This window comes from Manis pentadactyla, chromosome 14 (genome assembly GCF_030020395.1).
Source record: "Manis pentadactyla isolate mManPen7 chromosome 14, mManPen7.hap1, whole genome shotgun sequence".
Taxonomy (NCBI): Eukaryota; Metazoa; Chordata; class Mammalia; order Pholidota; family Manidae; genus Manis; species Manis pentadactyla.
Window position 1 is genome coordinate 19,177,626 of NC_080032.1, and position 12,865 is coordinate 19,190,490.

General features: G+C 45.2%; 1 long non-coding RNA gene across 1 annotated transcript; it reads right to left on the reverse strand.

Annotated features, from left to right (window-relative positions):
* Nucleotides 1–450: 450 nt before the first annotated feature.
* On the reverse strand, nt 451–12,403 carry LOC118934204 (uncharacterized). Its single transcript, XR_005033369.2, has 5 exons — nt 11,724–12,403; nt 10,726–10,901; nt 10,251–10,301; nt 2,246–2,411; nt 451–1,847 (listed from the first exon to the last, which is right to left on the reverse strand). It is a non-coding gene; the product is annotated as an uncharacterized LOC118934204 (long non-coding RNA).
* Between the last annotated feature and the right edge of the window lie 462 nt (nt 12,404–12,865).

Sequence of the window (12,865 nt, forward strand, 5' to 3'; positions counted from 1 at the left end):
CTCGTGGCTTGGTGTTGGTGGTGCCTGCCTCGCAACAGACGTGTTCCAATGCAAAGAGCAGGGTAGGCGGCTTTGCATCCTTTCACCTCACACACCATAGGTAGTCAATAAGGGATCGCCTCTACCTCTAAGACTTGAGTTTCTGCCTCGACCCTACCATTTCCTCGGTGAGTGGCCCTGGGCAAGTTGAATCTCTGAACCTCAGTTTCTTGGTCCGTACAGAAGACACAGAAATACCTACCCACCAAGGTTCTGTGAAAGGTAGAAACCAATATACCCAGGGCCCAGGACAGTGGCAGCACATGGAAAGTAGTCAGTGGATTAGGAAGTCCATTATTTTTTATTTTGTGTTTGTCTAACTGGGTGAAGGAATGTCCACCCTAGGGCCTCTCTGTTGCTGTCTCTGATGCACAGGGTCCATTCTCCACCACAGAAAGAGAAAAAGGAGGAGATGGAGAGGAAAAGAGCTGCCAATCACAGCGTGCTTAATAGGCATCTGGCGCTGTTCCAAGTGCTGTTCACGGACATTCTTTTGGTTCTCATAATTCTCCAGTTTACAGATGAGGAGACCAAGACCCAGAGAAATGACAGACCAGCAGCTGGTAAATAATAAAATCAACTAATTAAGCGAATAAACATTACCTTTAAAATAAGACTCCTGATAAAAAGGGGCTGGAGAGTGGCCGGGAGACACACGCTCCAAATTCCTCTCCAAGTGCGACAGCCACGCACTTGAGCGTATCTGGGTGCTGACAGGTGGAGAGAGTGTTTTGCTCAGGATGTGGTAAGCACACCGCTGTTCCAGGAAATTCCCGGCGCACCTATTGAAGCGTACCCAAGAGTCCCCTTTCTTTGCAGAAAACAGTCTCAAGGTCACTGGTTATGTTCCCAGTCAGAGGCTCAGCAAGGACAGGGGACAGGGTCAAGTCTGTGCTGCTGATTGTCTAGCCCCTCAGCCCTCCCAGCACACACACAGACCTTTGCTTCACCCTCTATGCTCTGCCAGGCACCCAGGGAGTCAGCCCCTCAAGATACAGCAGGAGTCTCTTGCCCTCTGGCTTCTGATTGGACTCAGCTTATGGAAGGCACTGGGAGGCAGCTAGGAGGGAGGGTGGATAAGAGATCACCTCACAGTGTCTATCTCCTCCCCTTGCCTGAAAGCAACCTTCCATGACAGTAGCTCATGTTGGGCATCTGTGTCCACGGTGCCAGCTTCACTGGCTCCATACAGCCCACCCCGACCCCTGCAGCCCTAAGGGCAGTAACAGCTGGTTACTGATGCTGGTCCCTGCGATCTTCAGCAGTCCCACTGAGCCTCTTAATCCTGCCTCCCACCCTGTAAACAGCCCTGCATTAAACTCTTCCTGGATGAATAGTTTGGAGTGAAATCTGTTCCCTGCTAGGACCTTGCCTGAGGTGGAACTAGAAAAAAAAAAGTCTTGGTTTCTATTATCTCCCCAAAACCAGTTTCAGGCAAAAGTAAAGTAGAAGTCAAAAGATCTTGCATGGCCTCAGACACTGCCTCCCTCCATCTCTCTTCACACAGACTCGGACCAGTGTGAAGAATGGGCCAAGTCTGTTCATTGTATTCAGACGGACCTTGGTTCAAGTCCTGACTCTGTCATGGCCTGCCTCTGAGGCACTGCATAAGCCACTTAACTTTCCTGAGCCTCGAGCTGCTCATCTGTGCAATGGGAGTAACACCCACCTCATAGGATTGTTGAGTGGATGGGGTAGCAGATGGAAAGCAAATCACAGAGTACCTAACTCCATAGCAGGTGATCTGTAAATTCTTGTTCTTCTCATTTCTCTTTCCCTTTCCATCTCTAACTTCCCTCTTCCTCTACCTAAATTCCTGTCCTTAGCCCGCTAAGTAAGGGGGCAAGAAGAAAATACAACAATCAATACATTAGGATTGTTTCGTTGTCCTCAAAGAACTTTTGAGGCTGTTACTTCATTCCTTCAGGCAAGTTGAAACTCTTAGAGGTGAAAGGATAAAGTTTACAAGTGTCTCCAGTGACTGGAGCAAGAGCAGACAGCATTAGCACTTGGATTAAAAATTTGAGAAAAATCAGGGTTCCTAGAAACCAGAAACCTCAATTATCCACTATCTCAGCTGCTGATTGCTCAGAAACAAACCACTCTAAATGTAATGGCTTTAAAAAACTATGGTGTATCATCTCCGGTGTGTGGGATGGTGCTGGAGTCTTAGACATGAGGCTCCCCCAGACAGCCTCCCCCATACCTCTGGAGCTTGGCAGCAATGTCAGAAGGCTGGAACCTGTTCTTCTCATGTGTTCCCATCAATCAGGAGTCCACTTGGTGCTTCTTTGCATGGAACCTGGGCCACAGCAGGGTGCTTCTAAAACTGCAGGGTCTCAGACAGTATGCTGAATCATTTCCACCATGTCCTACTGGTCAAAGCAATCACAGGATCAACCCAGGTTCAAGGAGAGGGGAAACAAGCCCTACCTCTCAATGGGAGGAAAGGCAAAAACACAGTACAGAGGAACACGGGAGGAATTTTTGCAGCCGTCATGGAAATCCACCAATTTGTCTTCCTGCCCTCCCATAAGTAATTGGCTGTATGACATAAAGCTGGTGTCCGAGCTCTGCATCCCTCACTGTTAGCTTCAGCTCACTGGAGAGTCTAGTCTTAGATGGAGGCACCTCTGAAGGTCATGAGGCATTCATCACAGTGTCTTATATGGACAATGTGGCCAAGTTCCACCTACAGTCTAACCTAAATTCACCCACATCATCACACAGCAAACTTGGTATTTCTCCATAATTCAGTCCAAGGTTAAGCTTCAAACAGGCTCTTGAGTCAGGGACCAAGACATTCCATTGCATCCAGCTCTCTTCATTTGTAGATCAGAAAACAATGGCCCAGAGAGGTCGAATGGCTTTCCTGAGGTCACACAGAGCACACAGGTAGAAGAGAGATTGCATGCAGGCCCAGATGCCTGATCTCTCTCCTCCCTTTAAGCACATGATATCCTAGAAATCACAGCTCTGACTGTTCATCCCATTAGAGGTGCCTTGGTATCCGCCATCTGGCTGATGAAGTTGGTCATCACCTCCCCCAACCCTTCTCCCAGGTGTGCTGTGAGCTCTAACGAGTTAACATGTCTAAAAGCCTGCAGAACCTCCAATGAGAGATAATTACAGAGAATTACCATCCACAGCCTTCTGGGAAGTCAGGGGGTAGGTAAATAAATTATATCCTGTGGTTCTTTCCCCCGTGGGCTGATTGACTTCTTCCAGAGAATGCTCCCCAGTGACTGAGGTGGTGGAGCCCATTTGCCAGCCCAGCCTCCCACAGTCTGGGGCTCCCTTCTGTCTCCAAAGACTGCCTGGGCTGCTCCAAGCCTAGAAACCCATCTTCTCAAGACGAATCCAAGCCCCTTGTGAGAAGGTCACAGTGGGACCCCCTCCATGCTCAGCCCAGGCCCAGGTGAGCTGGGATTACAAGTTAACCATTTCTGCAGAATTCTTGCATAAATACCATCTAGGCTGCCCAATTTATTGCCTTTTAATGTCTCCTGGGTGGCTCCATTAGCCCTTCCTTCTGATACCTCCACCTTTTCCATCTCACTCCTCACCCATGCTCCACAACTTTGGGTTACAAATTTTCCCATTAGCTCCTGCACTGAAGTCTGGGCATAAAAAATCACTGGGCTCCCCAAACACCCCTGTTCCCCCTGCATTGAAGTATTTACTTAGATCCTCCTTATCCTGGCCCAAGCATCTTACTGCATCTTTCATTTTCTCCCACAAGCTGCAACCTCTTCTCTCCTGCTTCCGAGAACTCAGTAGAGCTGTGGCTGCTTGTTAAACTGACCTGTAGCTTGGTTGACTCATCACCTGCTTCCAAACCTCTGTCTTTTGTTACAGTTTAGCCAATGCATGCCCTGAGCTACTGCCCCTAATCTGTTCCCACAAGCACCACAGCTGGCCAAGGCGCTCCCCTGAGCAAAATCATATGCCATAACTTCCTGGCCTTGTGGTCTTGGGTAAGATACTTGACCTCTCTGTGCTTTAGTTCCCTGGTCTGTAAAATGGAGAGACAACGGTACCAACTTCCTTGGTGGTGGAAGGTGGGTGAGGTTAGGATTAGCCTTGTAATACGTGTCAAGTGTTTAACCAGGCATCCATGCCCTCACCCTCCCTGGTTTGCACCATCAACTTGCCATCCCATAAATGTTCTGTCCCTGTCCATCTTTCTGTGTGCAGTTCCCTCTGTCCTGAATATCTCCCCTTCCTTCCCATAACACCTGGTAAATTTGATTCATCTATATGGCCCGAGTCAAAAGGCCTCCCTTACTGTGAAGCATTCCTCAACACCTCCAAAATTAACCACCCCTTCCTCCAAGTCTCCACAGCCAGAGCTGGCTACAGCTCTTTTCATGCCCTAACATTAGAATCTTCAAGAGTCAGCCCACTCTAGAATCTTCAAGGATCACCCACTCTAAAGTCTTCCCTGGCTGGTGTGGTAGACACCAAGGGTCTGGCGTGTACTTGAATGAGTGACTGATGAATGTAAACAACCCAGTCTTCTTTTGTTCTCGACCCTGGAGTCTCCTCAACCTGAATTTAGTCACCTTTGTCGATAAGCTGCTGTATACAGTTTTCTTTGTTTCATGTCTCTTTTCTCTCTCTCCGTGCCAGTCTTTTAGACCATATAAATAGTTCATTTTAGACTTATAGTATCTTTAACCCAGAGAAATTATGTTTGACCCATTCATTCATTGATCCATTTAACAAAATGTTTTGAGTATCACCTAAATGCTTGGAAAGGCCCTGTTGTAGGGACTGGGGATATGATGTGGAACAAAGAAAAGATACTGACCTCCTAGGGCTTCAGGGAGGAAGACAGATAATCATGAAATGATCACGTAAAGGTACAACCCTGATAAGTGCCCTGAAGGAGAGTCATGATTCTGTCAAGTATAATAGAGGCCTCACACCCAGCCTGAAGGGTCAGGAAAGGCTTCTCAAGAGAAGTGAGCTATGAGCTGGGATCTAAAGCACACACAGGAGTTACTCAGGTGATAAGGAGGAAAAGGCCACCCAGACAACATCCTGGGTCCTATGGCAGAGGAAGTGTGACAGAAATGAGTGATGAAAAGAAAACCTCGGGATCCTGTATCAGTCAGCTCCTGCTAGGAAACAAACCACCACCTAATCCCAGTGCCGTCAGCAAGAAGCATTTGTGTCTCATGTGTTTCCAGTTTGGCTGATCTTGGCTGGGCTCAACAAGGCTTCTCTGCTTCCAGCTGCAGCTCCAACAGGGCTTAGCCCCCAGATGCAAATTAGGGTCCACTGTGCTCCATGTGTGTTCATTCTGGGTGGCGCCCAGGCTGAAGGGACAACAGCTATTCCAGGAAATCTCTTTGGAGAGCAGTAGCAGAGACACAAGAGGACAAGCAGAAACACGGGATGCCTCTTAAGGCCTGGGTTCAGAAATGGCCATTGTCGTTTCTGCCCACTTTTGATTGGCTGGAGCAGGTCACATTACCAAACCCAAGGGCAAACGACAGGGAGGTTATTTTAATCTTCAGTGAAAGGAATGCCAAGACACAAGGCAAAAACCATAGACGGGGGTCTGTGAAGCTTTGGGTTTAGTAATTCAACTACAAGACAAACTGGATCAGAGAACAGGGCAGAATTAGGTCCTGCAAGGCCTCTCAGGTCTTTTGAAAACTTTTGGTCTTTCTCTTAAGAGCAATGGGAAGCCATTGAAGATATACAGCATGATGGTGAATAATGATTTGGATTCTAAAAATCATCATCTGGTTGCTGTTGGAGAGCAGATTGGATGCAGGCAAGAAATGATAAAAACTCCCCATGCCCTATACCTTTTGATTCTGTGCGTGTTTGAATGTGTTGAGTGTGTGTGTGTGTGTGTGTTCATACCTCCACACTTACACACCCAGTCCTTCCTCAGAGAATGTGGTGCCCTAGGATTTATCTTTCCACACATCTGAAGAGCAGCTTATCTGTACATCAATTGGAGCAATAACAATTCTATTGCTCTATCTCAAGCTCCCAAGGAGTCACATTTTTCCAGCATGGAGAGCAGGAAGATTTCCACATGTTTTACAAATGTCAGTTAATTTCACTACCAAGAGGTGTTTTTCTTTCTGTCACAATTGCCATCATAATAGTAACAGCTTCCAAACATACTGTAATTTAAAGTTTGCAGAGGATATTATCCACTGGCCCCAGGAGATGGAGCCTGAGGCCTCAGGCCCTTTTGATATACACTGAGGCCTGGAGAGGTTGTCTGGCTGACTTTGTTCACCAAGTCAGGAATAGATGAGTCTGAAGCCAGTTATTTGCACTCAAAACCCATAGCTAGCTTTTCTACTATCTTGCCTGTCTGACCTGGTCATGAAATTCCAATCAGTATGTCCAGCTGATGCTCTGTTTTTCTAGAACTATTTGACCAGGTGGGATAGTGACTACCCTAAGAAGTAGGTTCAGAAAGGAGTCTATACGCAAGCCTCAGAGCTCCTCCAAATGCCACTGAGCCTCCTTTGCCTGCAAACATTCTTGAAAGCCCCTGGCTTCCCTCAGTCACGGGAAACATCCATCTTAGGGGTAATCAGCCAGAAAAACCTGTTTGCCAGCAAAATTTCACCATTTTTCACAAAGACACAGAAAGAGAGGGGTCGTGTGATTTGAACAGCCATCAGCCACAAGGAGCAAGGAATACCATCGGAACCTCACTCTTCCATCACCATGAAAGCACACATCAGACCCAATGGTTCAAGTTCACACTAGGCCACCATGTGAGAGAAACTCGGAGAGAAAAAGGAGCAGGCATTGTCGAACAGGAGAAACAAGTCAGGCACAGCAGGACCTCAAATTTGCAAGCTGGAGTGAAAACTCAAGCTGCTTCTCTCTTGTCAGCCCTTTTGAATGGGAGGGGAAGATTTACTGCTAGGGTCGCTGACAGCCTTTTACAGCCATTGCAAATGGATTTGAGACAGCAGAGTAGCAGGCTGAACTGACCACGGAGGGCCTGTAGAAGGCTCATTTTAAGACCCATCCGCCATCGCGGGCACCATAAAGTAGCAGTCCTTGCCAAAGAAGAGCACGAAGGATTCAGCTGGAACCTTTGGGGGCCCGCGCTCTTAAACACATGGCCGAATTGCTGAGGGTTTCAAGATGTAAATGTTTTCAGTACACTTGCTCAGCCTGGCACTTTCTGTCCATTTAGCAAGATCGCTTGCAGTGTAGGCAAAAGTCTTGAGGTCCATTTGATGGGGTAGTACATTTATTATTGATAAAGGCGAAGGAAAAATGGCTTGTGTCTGGATAACACCTGGCCCGACAGACTTACTGTTTATGTAGCAGACATTTGTAATTTACCCCGTGCCGCCACGAGCTGCCATTTCCCTGCAGAGCTCCCATTTTGTCTAATTTAGTCCCTTTTTAAAAATAAGGATGATTCCTTAAATGTGGGATTAAATATGAATTATTAAAAGGCATTCCATGTATATGAACTCACAATAAAAAGTAATCCTTTATATAAAAAATATACATTCTGGCATGAATAATACATTTCAAAAAATTAAAGAAAGTGATGCATCAGTAAAAAAAAGTCTATACACACACACACACACAAATATATGAGACAATTACTTTTCACTCTGCCATTTTGTACCTCTTAGATTTGATACCCTGTGCATTTCCTCTTCCTTCTCAAGAGGAAACAGAATCTTTTTTAACTATATGCACAGGAGGGAGAAAAGGAAAGTGATTATCATTAGAATTGTGACTAAGTTTTTCTATAGATTTCAGATTTATACCATGAACATACTTAATTTTTTTTGGTCTGAAAGAAATGTGCTGATTTGCTTCTTTATTAATGAGTAGTGCATCCATATGTTAGAAAATTCCAAATAGATTATAACTGAAAGTGGTTTACCTCTAAGCCTGGTTTCCAGATAAATATGTATAAATAATAGTTGCTTTTTGTTTTGTTTTGTTTCAGAACGTGAGCTTGGGAAATACGGCGATTAGACATGTGTATGAAAAGTAGTGTCCACATGCAAGAGGCGGAAGAGAAGAGAGAGCACATTGTACTGTGACTACCTCAAGGTGGCTCAGACTGGCAGATCTGCACATGGGGACAGCCACTCCCTGCCCAGCTCTGCAGGTATCAACCCCCAGTGCTCTCACCTCCTGAGGGTCTGTCCCCATTGCACATTGCTCTGGAACCAGAACAAAGGCAGCCTGAGCTGGTCCCAGTGGACTAGAGGGTGGGTGGGAGTGGGGGGCTTCTCATGGAGGGAGCCCAAGACTGAGTGACCCACACTATCTTCCTTCTGTTGTTTTTCTCCCTTTCCCCTCTATAAACAAGTGATTAATGCCTTGCAAAAAGGCACAGACACACCTCCCCTGCAGCAAGCAAGCCCCTGCCAGATTCCCCAGCCTTAATTCTGCTGTTAACACTCCTTAGGTGGAGGGGTGAAGAGTAAATCCTCTCCTTCACAAAGCAGACCTGCAGGCAATGTGGTTTGTTTAAAGTCCCTGCTGAGCGAATTGACCTGCTTCCCATGTGCTCTGAGGGAGAGAGGACTTTCAAATTGAAAAAAAAAAAAAGCACCCCTTTCCCCAAAGCAGTTTCTGGTTTGTAAACCTCATTGCTCAGGACCCCCAGATGCATGCAGCTTTGGCAGAATCTTTTCATTCTCTCAGCATCAGTAACAGTGTAGGGACCCATGAACGAACATTTTCAGAGTTTTACAGAGTCCATTTTGTTTGCAAGAGGCATCCTGAAGGATTTAAGAAGTGAATCCCTGATGAAATTGCGTACAACCCTGCGTTGTGCAATTGACTGACAACTGAGTGCAGGAAGAATTTCAATGCTTATTTATTTTTAAATGCTATCTCTTTTAATTTCCATTTTCATGCAGCTCCATTATATAGATGTCAATTCGGCAGAAGAGATACCAAATATACAAATGTGAAAATATAGAGATACTGGATGTCTACTTAAATCTTAGCCTTTAATGACGGGGTGTCCTCCAGAGAAATTTGGGAACATCCCACATAATGAGTGAAGAAGAAATGAAAAGTGAAATATCACTCTTTTGCAAACCCTTAATGAAATAACAGAACAGCTCCATCCAGACAATGGTCATCAGCAGCTGCTAACAAACCAAGAAAAGAGAAAAGTGATGCTGTGCATCTTTTGATTTTAGTTCACACAGCTGTTTATAAAGCTGGTTTGCCAAAAAAAAAAAAGAAAACAATGCCGAATTTCTTTCAAACCACTGCTTTACCGGAAATACAGGGGACAGAGCAACATAACAAATGATACTACAGGGATACTAATGGCAAGAGCCAGAATGACTCCATTACTTCAATTTAAATTTTTTTCATGGAAAAAAAAAATGGGAAGGGTATCAGAGACCTGTAATCAAACACAGTGTAGAAACCTTGTCTGTACCCTGACTGAAACAAGCCAACTGTAATGAAATAAGAATGAAGACAACCAGGGAACAACACTGGCTATTTTGTAAGACGATGCAATCATTGCCTTTTGTGGGAGTGTGTGTGATAACAGCATTGTCATTGTGCTTTTAAAAAAAAAATGTACACTCACCTTTCGGCAGTAAATATGGAGTATTTACAAATGAGATGATACCGTGTGTGGATTTGCTTTAAAACAACCCACTGTAGGTGTAAATGAAGCAAGATGGGCTTCATTGATAATGATTGAAGCATGGTGGTGGGTATATGAGAGTATATTCTACCTGTCTCTCTACATTTTATGTTGGAAATGTGTCATTAAATTTAAAAAAAAGACTTTTGGAGACCACTAGCATAGACCACAAAAATCAGCAGCACTTCACCCCTACTCTGAACCAAATGTCACCAAGAAACAGATTAGCTGAAGAGGAATGAAGAAATCTATCTGCGCCAAACACTAGAATAAATTCTCTCTCATGAGAGTTTTTGTCTTTTCAGCAATTGTGGGGGAGATTGATATAGTCAGTCCCATTTTATAGATAAGGAAACCGAGGCCCAGAAAGCCAAAGTGACTTGCCATATGGTGCCAAGACAAGAGCTGCTGATGAGCTAAGACATCCAGCCACTATGATTTTTTCTTTGCGACTTTGGGCAATTACTTTTCCTCCCTGTGCCTCCGTTTCCCTAGCTATGAGACTGAGCTCATGATTCATAAGGATACGTTTTACTTATATGTCTTCTTCGGCCCCCTACTCCATTACCTTCCCATTTCTTCCTTTCTTCTGTCTTCCTGGGAACATGTCAGAGACAGGCTGGGATAAAAGAAATAGAAATTGAGTCCTGGATCCAAATTCTAGTTCTGCCTTCTGTTATTTGAATGGCCTTGGGCAAGTCATTTAATCTCTCTGACCCTCACCCTCCCAAGCAATAAAATAGGGAAGAAAATAATAACCACCTTTGAATAGCACTGGGCCAACTAAGACAATGGAGGTAGGGTGTCCAGCTTAGTCACTATAAAGCAGGTGTTCAAGTCAGGATGTGTCTCCTGCATTCACTTCTCTCACACTTCCCCAGCCATCACCATGGCTCATTCGCATCTCTCCCAGGTCTTGGCTGAAACGACACCTTTGCAGTGAGGGCTTCCCTGACCACCCTTCTTGTGACCACCCTGACTCACAGCACCCTTTCCTGATTTATTTTTTCCACATGATCATCACCATAGAACATTTATTTTACCTGCTGGTTTTGTTCCTCATCATTTTCTCCCCCACTGGAAGATCCTTGGAGATAATCATTTTCATGCATTTAGATCCCTCCTATGTCCTTAGTCTGAGACACACAGTAGGCACTTGGTAAAGGTTTGTTGAATGAATGAATGAGTTAATGAAGGAATGAATGAACGGTAGTGGTACCTGTAGATAACACAAGCAAAGAAAAACCAGGCATAGGTCTTGCACGGAGTAGCTGGTCTATAAATGCGTTTGTTCTCATTTTGCCAGAATCCCAGAATGCACTGAGGTTACCCCATTTCGACTTTAAGCTACACTTGATTTACCAGAGGGTATTTTGACAGTTCCCAGCTTTCTTAATTCTGGCTATCCCTTAAATTGGCCTCCAAGTGCCTGTCCCAGTAGCTCAGAGTTTTTGAAGCTATTATTTCTCCAAGGACAGTGAGTGCTGCTGTCCTGAGGCCATTTGCAACTTTCCTTCCCTGAGCACAGATGTCTGAGTAAGTGCTTTGTTTAAAGGCAGAAAATGTATCAGCTCCCGACTTAATCTTTATCAAGGGATTACCCAATGCTAAGGTAGGACTTGTCCACAAATCCTTTGGGACGAAAGAGCTATAAAGGTGTCGTGGTGTTGGCAGCGGTGGGGAGGCAGGCAAGGAATTCTTTATCTGGGTAGGAAAACTGACGTTTTAGAGGAGTCAGAATTGCCCAGAACGGAATGTGGGTATGTTGGGGTGAAGTTACTGATGGACACTTTTAGAAGCACCTTCCTTCCCCAGGTCTCCTCTCTGAGTCAAAACCACCCCACGCCAGACCTCTTACCCCCTGGGCCCCTTGAGAAATATCCCTTGTTGTTTGTAACGGTTTTCCTCTCCTCCTGGCTCATAGTGTCAGCAGGTTGCACCAGCTTTCAAAGCTGCGCTTGTTTGTCATGAGAACCTGCTTCTGCCCCTGCAGAGACCAAGAGCTCAATCCCCATTCCCTTTATACCTGAGGGGTTCTTACCCTTGTGTCTTCCAGTGGACATTTACAGGAGCACAGGAATCCATGGATGGAATTCAGGGATCTGCGAACCTGAATGGAAACAAAAATACCACAGTTGCACTTTTTCTAAACTCACAGTGACATTAGTATTTCCTTCCATTACAAATATGTGACAACCCACAGGAGGATTCCCAGAGGCTATGGCTTGGTCACCGATAGAATCACAGGTGTTTTCTTATCACATTGCAGGTGTGACTGAGACCCCAAGATGATGTTTAGCTCATTCCGACTTCAAAAGTGCAATATTAGATTGGATTATTTGATGCATTCATAATGAGTGTAAACATTACCATACTCCCGCATTTTTCACAGTGCTTTTACTTTACAGTGGTATCCTATGTCTTTTAAAAATCGAACTCTGCAGATATCCATAGGTTTCATCAGATTGCCCAAGGAGTGTGTGGCCTAAAAAGGTGGAGAATCAACTCTTCTTGGTGATGGAGAAAATATAGCAAAGGCTTCAGCCATGATACAGACTAAAAGGGTAGCAGAGCCTAGAAACCCGAAATCTAAGCACACGATCGTTAATGCTATTACTGTTAAAAAGCTGGAGGAAAACATGCTTATATGGCACTGAACTGCAAAGGAAGGAAACCATTTCCTTTTCAATTATTCCCCAGACTAATCTGCTATGTCCCAGATTAGTGCTAACCTGTCCTGAACACCCTTCGGACAATTGCAGACCTCCATCTCCAGCCAGGGGAGAGCGGGCCTCCGGCTCAGAGCGTTGTAACTCTGCTTCATTTTCATCACTTGTCACTTTATTTCCTTCTACGTCTGGGAAGTGAGACAGAATTTGTTTATACTACCTAGATAAATTTTCATTTTCAACAAATATGTATTTTGAAAAAGTGAGTGGATTGCCTATATGTTAAGGAAATCATTGTGAAGGTGATACTAAGATATAAAAATGTGAGTGTGCTGCACCACAGTGTCCTCCCGACCCACCTGCCCCCAGGTTTACTAGGAGACCTGAGGCCAGATACTCTCCCAGGGCCTGCTAATTCCCAAGTAAAGTGAGGGGACTCTCCGTGTGGTTTCTCTAGTAGCTGGTGGCCTGCAATCTGCCCCCTCTCAGCCTCCTAGACCTCTTTGGGGCCCGG